General features: G+C 56.3%; 1 long non-coding RNA gene across 1 annotated transcript; it reads right to left on the bottom strand.

Annotated features, from left to right (window-relative positions):
- Positions 1-344: 344 nt before the first annotated feature.
- Positions 345-3,243, bottom strand: LOC108643109. The gene is made up of 3 exons (XR_003915623.1): positions 3,185-3,243; positions 2,976-3,100; positions 345-685 (listed from the first exon to the last, which is right to left on the bottom strand). It is a non-coding gene; the product is annotated as an uncharacterized LOC108643109 (long non-coding RNA).
- Between the last annotated feature and the right edge of the window lie 4,650 nt (positions 3,244-7,893).

The raw sequence follows: 7,893 nt of genomic DNA, 5'->3' as shown, positions 1-7,893 counted from the left end.
TTTATTTTTTATTCTCTTTATTTTTCATTTTCTCTCCCAGTGCTCCCCAGTAACACCCAGTGCTCCCCAACAACCCTCAGTAACACCCAGTGCTCCCCAGTACACCCCAGTAACACCCAGTGCTCCTCAACAACCCCCAGTAACACCCAGTGCTCCCCAAAAATTGACCCAAAACCGACCCAAATCACCCCAAAAGCTGACCCAAAACTGACCCCAAAACCTGACCCCAATCATCCCAAAAGCTGACCCAAAACTGACCCCAATCATCCCAAAAGCTGACCCAAATCACCCCAAACAATGACCCCAAACTGACCCCAAAAACTGACCCAAATCATCCCCAAAACTGACCCAAAACTCTGCATTTCTTTGGCATCATTTCCTCTCAAAAACAACATCTGCGATTTAGTTGATTGCTAAAGCCATCATTTTAAAATCATCTCAGGAATCCAAAGGGACTGGAAAACACACAGAAATCATTCCTGCACCCACCAAAGCATTAGGAATTGGAACCCGATTCCCTCATCTCTCTCCTTGTTCTTCTTGGCTGGAAAACCTGATGATCCCCACTGGCTGTTTTTAGGCTGCTTTTCTTCCACAGCTCCTTTCCTCCCGGCTGAAACCTCCTGGCATCTTCAGGCCTTATCTGGAGGGAAGCCCCTCTGAAGTATTTCCTCTCGTGGCAATTCTGTGGGATGAAGAAGTAAAAAAAGCACATCAAGAGCTCCTTCTACCCCCTTCCCTCGCAAACACCCTCCCAGCTTGTCCTTGGCAGCTCCATCCCCCCGGCAGCGGCACCCGACGCTTCGGCTCCGCTGGGAAAGGGACAGCAAGTGCAGAAGCAAGTTCAGGTCTGGGCAGGGGCTCCCTGGGGAACGGCACTTCAGTGCTTTAGTCCGTGGCCTTTCCTGCTGCCCTCCCTCCTGGAGGCAGAGGATGACCCGTCCCTTGTTTCTCCCACGCTGGCAGACCCAGGTCCTGCTCCTTTGGCCCCACTTTTCTTGGCAGACCCGGCATCATTTCCCAGGGTCCCCAGGAAACTTCTGCACTTGACCCACTGCTAAGTGCAGAGCACAGGGCGAGGGAAGGACAAATTTCTCGGCACCCACCCCCTGGAATTTCCCTCCTCCGCAGCACGCTCCCGTTCCCGCTGTCTCTGGAGGTGCCCACACGAGTCCTCCTTCTCCCAGCCCTGCCAAACTGACACACACACAGGAGAAATAACAAGTCTTGCTTGCACAATTCCCCACCCTAACCCTTGCCTGTCCTGCCCAGAGCTGAGGGAAATCTGACGGAATATTAATAAACCACCTTTGTTAAGAGCAGTCATCAGCCCGGTCCTTCAGGCTTTGCAGGAGTTTGTAGGGAACAGCCCCAAATTCCAGTCCTACCTCTAAATTTGTAACAGCTTTCCTTGGAGAGATTCTGGACAGTAACACATACAACGGAAAGAAAAGACTGCACAAGGAGTAACAGAAGGTTTGCCATGAAGAACAGAGGTTCCTGTTCTCCCTCATCAGGCTGGGACTGGAGGACCCAGTCTTTGCCATCAAGAGACCAGAGCGTTGTCATTAAGACTTAAACCTCTCCCCCACGGGTGTTTCTCAGAGAACTGGGCCAGCACTGAGCTACTCCCATGTGCCTGCAGTGCTTTGGGGAGGGACAAGACAACCTTCCACTTGTGCTTGGAAGAGAATGAAAAGTCATTCCCCTTCTCTCTCTCTGACCCAGCACCAAAGCAGTCCTGTAGGACAACACTGGACTAGGCCTGATTCAACTGGGAAAGAAAAAAATCCTAAACAAACAAACAAAACCACCCTGAATTTCAGGTAAAAATACGCTGCTTCCTGAACAGGAGCACACAAAATGCATTGAAGCCAAAGAGAAAATGACAAACCAGAAGAAAAAAAGAGCCAAAAGAAATGCTCTGCCTGCCTTGATACGCTCTCTGTTTGACCATTCCAAAGGGAATTCTCCACAGATCAGAAGCAATTACCAATCATTTTTCCTCTGTAACAAATGAACAACTTGGGTTTCTGCTGAGGGGCTGGACATGTCCAGTGAGGGTTCAGGGTCTGGGGGGTTGTTTATGGCAGATCCTGACCGGCCCAGGCCAAACCCAACCACCCCCATTGCTGCTCCATCCCACATGGAGAATATTGATACTGTATGGAAATACTCCCCTTCTCTGCTACTCCATCCTTCCTTACACATGCGTGGAGCAGGTTTTCTCCACCCTTTGTTCCCAGCAACAGCTCTCCAGCCCGAATCCCAGCTCCCACAGACACAAACTAAACACACCTAAGGTGATGGTTCCATCAGCACCTGGAATTCCAAGCTCCCTGTTCGCTGGAATGCTCATCCCAACACTCACAGCAATCTCACCTCAGCCCACAGGCTCTCTGTCCTCAGAGGCAAGCACAGCCTGCTCTGGCACCATGTTTCCTCTCATTCCTGATCTCCTGCAAACCCCCAGGGAAATCCAATCCCTCAGACCCTGCATCCCTGGACACGAGGGGAACTGGAGTTTGACCCGGATCCCAGCACCCTGGATAAGTGTGTTCCCACGAGCACGTGCCTGTGGCTCCATCCAGCCCATCCATCCCTCCTTTTCCCCCAGGGAGTCCCAAACCCTCCCCCAGCTCCCCTGCGTCTGTCCCCCGGCCCAGCCCAGCTCCAGGCTCTCCCCCAGCACTGTGTCAGCCCCAGCCCTGGCAGAGCTGCAAACAGCCCCCAGCTCGGCCCCCCGGGCTCCTGAACCCCCAAGCCAAGGCTCGGGCTCACCAACGGGGACCCACCTGCCCCTCTCAGCACAGCCCAACCCCACAGCTCGGGGACCCCACGCTCACCCAGCCCTTCACCCCTTCCTCTCCACCCTTCCCAGCACGGCAAGGACCAACCTGCAGTGGAAACAGAGCCAGTGCCCAGGGAGCAAATGCCAACAGGCAGGAGGAGAGAAACGTGTCCCTCTGACTTACCTCACCCCACGGGCTGCACCAGGTGCCCCCAGCGCCGGTCGGTGGGGCTGGAGCCTGTTGCCTTTGGCTGCTCACACCCCAACACATTCGGCATTGCTGGACCCAAGTCAACGATTTTCCCTGTCCTGAAAGAGAGGAGAACAAGAAAATTAAGTGCACCGGGGAAGTCAAAGGCCCTTGGCTTTCACCCTTCTCTTCTGATTACTCACCACAGGCGTTTCTTCCCTAAAACCTGCTCTTACCCCGCACCCCCCGCCCCGGCCGGTCGCCGCCACTGCCCGGCCCGGCGGCCCCGAGCGCTTCAGGCCCGGCCCGGCCAACGCCTCGCTCTGCGCAGGCGCCGCTTCCCGGCCCACGCCTCGCTCTGCGCAGGCGCCGCTTCCCGGCCCGCCCCGACCGCCGGGCGCTGCCTCGCGGTCGCCGCCTGGCGGACACGGCCGGGAACGGCACTGCAGCCGCGCCCCCCCCTTGCGAGACCCGCGGCGCCTTTCGCGAGGACGGGCCTTTCTTCCCTAAAACCTGCCCTTCCCTAGGAAAAGCTGAGCAATTCACAGAGTTGCTGTTTTTATCCCGGCTTCCCAAAGGACTTCTCTCTCCCGGCGGCGGCGGCGGCAGCAACGCTCCCTGGGAAGCCCTGACCGAGGCTGGGAACTGACACACAACAAGCCAAGAGCATTAACTCGGCCCCAAAACACTCCACAACAGACCAATTTACAGTCACCTTTGCCTCCTCTCCCCCGTGCAGGCCCAGGCTTTGGGATTCCAAGGCAAACCCCGAGAGGCCCAGAGAGCAGCAGCCCCTCAGCCCCAGCACGGCCTCCCCCGGGCTCCCCCGGCCGGGAACCGGCCCAGCCAGCCCCTGCTGTGCAGCACAGCAGGCGGGGGGATGACTTTTGGGACCCCTCCCTGGCCGCTGCAGAGCAATGCAGGCATCGGGGCCAAGTCCTGCCCGGACCCCGGGCACCGCAGACAGTTCAGCCCCAGCAGCAGCAGCAGCAGCAGCAGCAGCTGTTCTGCCTCTTGCTCCCCTCTCATTTGGAACCGAACGGTGAGGAACAAGCCCCAGGCACAATCGGCACCGAGCAGCAAGGCCTGGGCTCGCCAGAGGCCCGGGCCTGCCTACTCCAGGCTCTGGGCTTCCTTTGCTTTCTTGCGCCGCAATTCTCCTGCCCCCGCAAGCGTTAAAAGACAGACTGCCCGGTGAGACGTGCCCCGAAACAGCCATCAGTTCCAAGGCCAGAAAATCTCAGGGCCACACTTCGAAACCCTGCCGCGAGGCCCCCGGAGAAGCCAAGGGGAGCTGGGATTCCCTGGAGTCCCAGGGAACCGAGGGGAAGGTGGTGAACGAGCAGAGAGCAAACGCCTCCAGCTGCTTCTCCCTGCAGCCCCCACGGCAGGTGCAGCGAACGCACACCAGTGTGGAGTTTTTAAGAGAGCTTTAAAATAAACTAAAAAACAATCAGTTTACCGAAAAATCCTTCTGCAGTCCGCGCTGTCAAACAACTCAAATTGCTCACTAAGAAAATGACCTAATTTAGAACAACTGAATTGTAGAACCTCAGTGCAGCTGCCCTGGGATTTCATGCCCCCAGTGTATCTTGCATCGGGGAAAAGGACTGGGATGCACTGGGAGGGACTGGGGGCAGTGCGGAGGGATGGGGATGGGACTGAGGGCAATGGAGAGGGGCTTGGGGGACTGGACTGGGAGTGGGGGCACTGCACTGCCATCCACTGGTATGGGATTCTCAGGGGAGGGACTGGGGGAACTGGGATGGGACAGGGGCCATAGGGGAGGGATTGGGGACAGTGGGACTACAGGCACAGGGATGGGCTGAGATGCACTGGGGAGGGACTGGGATGGGACTGAGATGTTCTGGGGAGGGAGTGGGATGCACTGGGAGGGACTGGGGGCAGTGGGGAGGGATGGGGATGGGATTGGTGGCACTTGGAATGGCACTAGGGTAGACTGGGATTGGACTGGGGGCACTGGGGAGGGACTGCAATGGGTTTGAGGCAAATTTGGAAGGACTGGGAGCACTGGGGAGGTTCTGGAGGGAACTGTGCAGGGAGCTGGGTTGGGACTGAGGGTACTAGGGATGGATTGAAATGGGACTGAGGGTACTGGAGACGGAGTGGGATGGGACTGGGGTGCACTGGGGGCAACTGGGAAGGAGTGGAGGCACTGGGGAAGGAACGGGGATGGCACTCGCTGAACTGGGCTGGGGTTTGGGGCACTTAGGAGAAACTGGGATGGACTGAGGAGAGACTGGGGACAGTGGGAGGGGACTGGAAAGCTGAAATTGAAACAGACTCACCTGAGTCGCCATCTAAGAAGTCCAGCTCCAGCTCCTGAGCCTGAACAACAGCCAAGGGGACTCAGCCCCAGCCCTGGTCCCTCCTCCCCCTCATTGTTAACACCTGGGCCTTCTCATTGTTAACACCTGGGCCTTCTCCATAGAACAGCTGACTCTACCCAGTACTCCCAGTTCTCTACAGTGGCTTGCAACAGAAATAAGAGACTCCCTAGAGTGCTCCAAAAATACAATCCTAAACCCACAGTAATTTCTACTAAAAAAAAACAGTCCCTGACCAAAGCATCCAGTTAATATTCTAGCCTCAATATCTACCCCAGCCCCCCGTGATTTCAGCTCAAGACCCACAAGCTTTATTGCACTGCCAGCTCTGCTCTCTCAGCAGTAGCTCTGCATCTTGCCAGCGCCGCCACGGGAAGCTGCTCCAGGTTCTCACTGCAGGATTTTCAGCTTGGCTCCAGCTCTGCCACTTTCCAGCTCCACCCTCACACGCCCAATCCCACTCCCCAGCTACTCCTCCTGCCCCATAACTCCTAGCGCAACTCCAAACTCTCAGTCCCAGCCCTACACTGATTTCAGCCCCAGACTCTCACTCCACATTCCCAATTAGAATCCCAATTCCAAACACACAGAGATTTCAGCGACAGTGCCACAGGCCCTATCTCACACTACTTGATATAATTACTGCCCCAAGTGTTACAGTCCCAAGCCCAGAACCCAGCCCTACCCAAGCCCCTCAGTGATTTCAGCTCGAGACCCACAAGCTTTATTGCACTGCCAGCTCTGCTCTCTCAGCAGTAGCTCTGCATCTTGCCAGCGCCGCCACGGGAAGCTGCTCCAGGTTCTCGCTGCAGGATCTTCAGCTTGGCTCCAGCTCTGCCACTGTCCAGCTCCACCCTCACATTCCAATCCCAGTCTCCCACTTCCCAATTCCTCACCCTCCCAATTCCCGTCCACCAGGTACTCCTCCTACCCCAGAACTCCTAGCCCAACTCCAAAGTCAAAACCCCAGCTCCAGACTCATTTCAGCCCTACCCACCCAGCCCACGTTCCTGCTCATCAATCCTTATTCCACAGACACACAGGGATTTCAGTGACGCTGCCACAGTCCTCATCTGAGCTCCAGACACCCTCCCAGCTCCAGAGACGCAATCCCAGCCCTATATGGATTTCAGCCCCAGCCTCTCACTCCACATTCCCAATTAGAATCCCGAGTCCAAACACACACAGATTTCAGCGACAGTGCCACAGGCCCTATCTCACAGGGATTGCTGTCATTCCTGCCCCAAGTGTTACAGTCCCAAGCCCAAACCCTGTCCCTATCCCAGCCCCTCAGTGATTTCAGCTCGAGACCCACAAGCTTTATTGCACTGCCAGCTCTGCTCTCTCAGCAGTAGCTCTGCATCTTGCCAGCGCCGCCACGGGAAGCTGCTCCAGGTTCTCGCTGCAGGATCTTCAGCTTGGCTCCAGCTCTGGGATTTTCCAGCTCCACCCTCACACTCCCAATCCCACTCCCCCAGCTACTCCTCTTACCCCAGAACTCCTAGCCCAACTGCAAACTCTCAATCCCAGCCCTATACTGATTTCAGCCCCAGCCTCTCACTCCACATTCCCAATTATAATCCCAATTCCAAACACACAGAGATTTCAGCGACAGTGCCACAGGCCCTATCTCACACTACTTGATATAATTACTGCCCCAAGTGTTACAGTCCCAAGCCCAGAACCCAGCCCTACCCCAGCCCCTCAGTGATTTCAGCTCGAGACCCACAAGCTTTATTGCACTGCCAGCTCTGCTCTCTCAGCAGTAGCTCTGCATCTTGCCAGCGCCGCCACGGGAAGCTGCTCCAGGTTCTCGCTGCAGGATCTTCAGCTTGGCTCCAGCTCTGCCACTTTCCAGCTCCACCCTCACATTCCAATCCCAGTCTCCCACTTCCCAATTCCTCACCCTCCCAATTCCCGTCCACCAGGTACTCCTCCTACCCCAGAACTCCTAGCCCAACTCCAAAGTCAAAACCCCAGCTCTAGACTCATTTCAGCCCTACCCACCCAGCCCACGTTCCTGCTCATCAATCCTTATTCCACAGACACACAGGGATTTCAGTGACGCTGCCACAGTCCTCATCTGAGCTCCAGACACCCTCCCAGCTCCAGAGACGCAATCCCAGCCCTATATGGATTTCAGCCCCAGCCTCTCACTCCACATTCCCAATTAGAATCCCGAGTCCAAACACACACAGATTTCAGCGACAGTGCCACAGGCCCTATCTCACAGGGATTGCTGTCATTCCTGCCCCAAGTGTTACAGTCCCAAGCCCAAACCCTGTCCCTATCCCAGCCCCTCAGTGATTTCAGCTCGAGACCCACAAGCTTTATTGCACTGCCAGCTCTGCTCTCTCAGCAGTAGCTCTGCATCTTGCCAGCGCCGCCACGGGAAGCTGCTCCAGGTTCTCGCTGCAGGATCTTCAGCTTGGCTCCAGCTCTGGGATTTTCCAGCTCCACCCTCACACTCCCAATCCCACTCCCCCAGCTACTCCTCTTACCCCATAACTCCTAGCCCAACTGCAAACTCTCAATCCCAGCCCTATACTGATTTCAGCCCCAGC

Source organism: Manacus vitellinus, unplaced genomic scaffold (genome assembly GCF_001715985.3).
Source record: "Manacus vitellinus isolate BGI_N305 unplaced genomic scaffold, ASM171598v3 ctg7180002433123_pilon, whole genome shotgun sequence".
Taxonomy (NCBI): domain Eukaryota; kingdom Metazoa; phylum Chordata; class Aves; order Passeriformes; family Pipridae; genus Manacus; species Manacus vitellinus.
This window is presented reverse-complemented; position numbering and strand designations above follow the sequence as displayed.